Genomic DNA, 3,536 nt, shown 5'->3' on the forward strand with positions numbered 1-3,536 from the left:
GCTCAAAATCACCCAAATTCCACAACTCAATCGCAACAAAAAAAATTTCAGATCTACAATTAAAAACTTGAAATTGTGCGATAAAAAGCTTTGGGTACTTGAGATCTTACCAATATGAAGGAGTATTCACCACCAATTGAACCAGAAATAGCCCGGATTGAAAAGCCCCAAATTTTGGATCCAAAAATTTTCATGAAATTTTCGCGAAAATTGTTGTTGAAATGGGTTGTTTTGGTGTTTAGGAAGGTTATGGAGTAAGAAATTTGTTTGGAACAGCACTAGGGAGGTAAAAGATTGAATTTTGAAAAATTTTCTCTCAAGTGAAAATGAAAAGTTGAGTGAAAAATGAAAAACAAAAGTGGGTATTTATAGAAAAAAAGGTCGCCGCAGCGACGTTCTTTGTGCATGAACCCTAAAAAAAAAACCTAGGTTTCGCTGCGGCAAAGAAATATTCTTCGCCGAGGCGAAAACCTCCAGAGGATACACGGCTTACTTCACCCCGGTAAAGAATATTTCTTCGCCGCGGCGAAATGCCTTAGCCAAATTTCAAAAAAAAAAAATTTCTTCTTCGCCGCGGCAAAAACAATGTCTTCGCCACGGCGAAAACTTCCAGGAGCTAACCCAATTTTCAGGTTTCTTCACCGTGGGGAAGAATACTTCTTCGCCTCGGCGAAGTCTGGAACATTTTCATACCGAATTCTTCTTCACAATGCTTCACCGCAGCGAAGAAGACTTCTTCGCCCCGGCGAAGTCTGGAGCATTTTAATTCCTTTCTTTGGCTGAAGACTTCACCTGAAACACCCAAAAACACAAACATTAAAAATCATACAAACTCATAATGAATTCAACAAATTCAAACAACCAAATTGAAAAACAAATAATTAAAAACACTTGGGTTGCCTCCCAAGCAGCGCTTGTTTTTAGTCGATAGCTCGACTCTCTCAATCCTTTACATCAGCTCGGACTATCCAAGTACATCACATCTCGGAAATTTCCCTTGTACTAGAGCTTCAATTGCTGATGATCTTTTTCACACAGTGGCCATGTTGAGAGTTTCACCACCCATTTCCATCCCTTGGTCATAACTTTGGTTGCTCGACTCTTCTCACCCACCACCTTCCGTTTTCTTTACTTTACTTCACCTTTTTTATCTCAGAGACCTGTTCCTTATGTGAACTCAAACTCAAATATGGCGTGTCTCGTAATTTTGTGCAGCCCTGTCCGTAATGGTCCTCAATTTTGAACTGATTCAGTTTGACGATGCAGCTCTTAATTTCCACCTTAGGATTATTCAGTTGGAAGGATTCAATTTTTGACTAATCCACCACATCGATTTTTAAACACGACTCTTTCCTGGGTGGAGCTCTCATCGATTCAAGGACATTAAATGTTATTACTTCATCTTGCATCCTCATGATCAATTTCCCTTCTTGAACGTCGATTAAAGCTCTTCCGGTGGCTAGGAATGGTCGTCTCAAGATAAGAGGATTCTCTTTGTCTTCTTCCATATCTAACACAAAGAAGTTCACAGGAAAAATAAACTTGTCCACCTTAATCAACACATCCTCCACAATGCCCCTCGGATGCTTTATTGATCGATCTGCAAGTTGCAAGCATATGGTTATCGGTTTAACTTCACCAATTCCTAGTTTCCTGGAAACAGAAAAAGGCATAAGATTAATGGTAGCACCTAGGTCACATAAAACTCGATCAAAAGAGATATCTCCTATAGTGCACGGGATAGTAAAACTCCCTGGATCTTTGAGTTTTGGGGGCAGCTTCTTCTGGAGAATGGCGCTGCACTCTTCCGTAAGCATCACCGTTTCCTCATCTTCTAGCTTCCTCTTGTTCGATAAAATTTCTTTAAGAAATTTCGCATAGCTCGGCATCTGTTGCAATGCATCTCCAAAAGGAATGTTAATATGCAGTTTTTTTAAAAACATCAAGAAATTTAATAAACTACTTATCCTGATTTTCTTTTCTGAGTCTTTGAGGAAAAGGTACGGGTGGAATGTGATGCGCCAACTCTGGTGGAATCTTGGGGAATGGCAATTCCTCTTTCCTTAAATTTCTCACCTCTTCTAAAACTCTTCCATTTCTCAACGAAATTGCATTAACTTGCTCACGTGGGTTAGTTACTGTATTGCTTGGTAAGGAACCCTACGGTCTCTCATTAAGCTTCTCAGCCAGTTGGCCCATTTGAACCTCAAGATTCCGAGTGGACACCCCTTGATTTCTAAAATTCGTCCTCGTCTCATTCATGAATCTCGTTGTCTCCTACATAAATTTCCCAAACATATCTTCCAACTTCGTCACTCTTGGATCTCCCGATTGATTATTCACCCCTAGTTAGTTATTTGGAATTGTCCTTTGGTTCCATTGGTTATTTTGCTAGTTCTGATTTCCCCAAGCCAGATTTGGATGATTTCTCCACCCCGGATTGTATGTGTTGGAGTACGGGTTGTTTGGTTGCCTCTGATTTCCTGCCAAGTAGTTCACTTGCTCCGTTGATGAAGATGACGAAGCAAATGTGTTCCCAACTTGACACTCGCTGCTCGCATGGTTTCCTGCACAAAAATCACAAGTTAGTTGAGGTGTTTGTATAGAGTTTACCTGCATAGTTCCCAACTATTTCTGAAGTGCAGTGAGTTGGGCTGAGATGGCTGTAAAGGCATCAACTTCATGAAGACTCGAAGATTTTCTTGGTGTAACTCTCTCATTTGGTCTTTGATAATTGTTGCTTGCCAAAACCTCAAGCAACTCATAGGCCTCTTCTGGTGTCTTGTTTTGCAAGGCCCCTCCTGAAGCTGCATCCACCATGGTTTGCACATTACCCATCAATCCATTGTAGAATGTTTAGACTTGAAGCTAAACTGGCAAGCCATGGTGTGGGCATTTCCTCATCAACTCCTTGTATCTCTCCTAAGCCTCATACAATGATTCGGAATTATCTTGTAGAAATGATGTGATATCATTTCTCAGTTTTGCTGATTTAGCTGGAGGGAAGAACTTGGTAAGGAATTTCTGTGCTAGATCATTCCAAGTTGTTATAGTTCCCAGTGGTAATGCCATCAACCACCCCTTGACTTTATCCCCCAATGAGAATGGGAATAACCTCAACCTAATTGCGTCATCCGACACTCCGTTCGACTTGAAGGTGTCATAAATTTCCAAGAAATTTGCAATATGCTGGTTCGGATCTTCCTTCAAATCATCATTAAATCTAACCAACTACTGGATCATTTGGATGATTGCCGACTTGATCTCGAAGTTTTTGGCTTGCACAATAGGTCTAGTAATACTCGACCCACTACCATTCACTATGGGAACTGAAAACTCCCTTAGTGTCCTGTTTTCTGGTTCTGCCATTTCAACAACTATTTCCTCTGCTTCTACAACTAAATCCTCTCTTTCTCTTCTCTCTCTGTTACGTCGTCTGACGGTTCTCTCAATCTCAGGATCAACAGGAACCACTGATTGACGTCTCGTTCTTTGCATAAACTGCAAAAACAAAATTGAAGGAAAGTGAGATCACA

General features: G+C 40.7%; 1 non-coding gene across 1 annotated transcript; it reads left to right on the plus strand.

Annotated features, from left to right (window-relative positions):
• Positions 1-2,878: 2,878 nt before the first annotated feature.
• Positions 2,879-2,985, plus strand: LOC116131849. Its single transcript, XR_004128312.1, has one exon. It is a non-coding gene; the product is annotated as a small nucleolar RNA R71 (small nucleolar RNA).
• Positions 2,986-3,536: the final 551 nt, after the last annotated feature.

This window comes from Pistacia vera, unplaced genomic scaffold, assembly GCF_008641045.1.
Source record: "Pistacia vera cultivar Batoury unplaced genomic scaffold, PisVer_v2 Contig244, whole genome shotgun sequence".
NCBI lineage: Eukaryota > Viridiplantae > Streptophyta > Magnoliopsida > Sapindales > Anacardiaceae > Pistacia > Pistacia vera.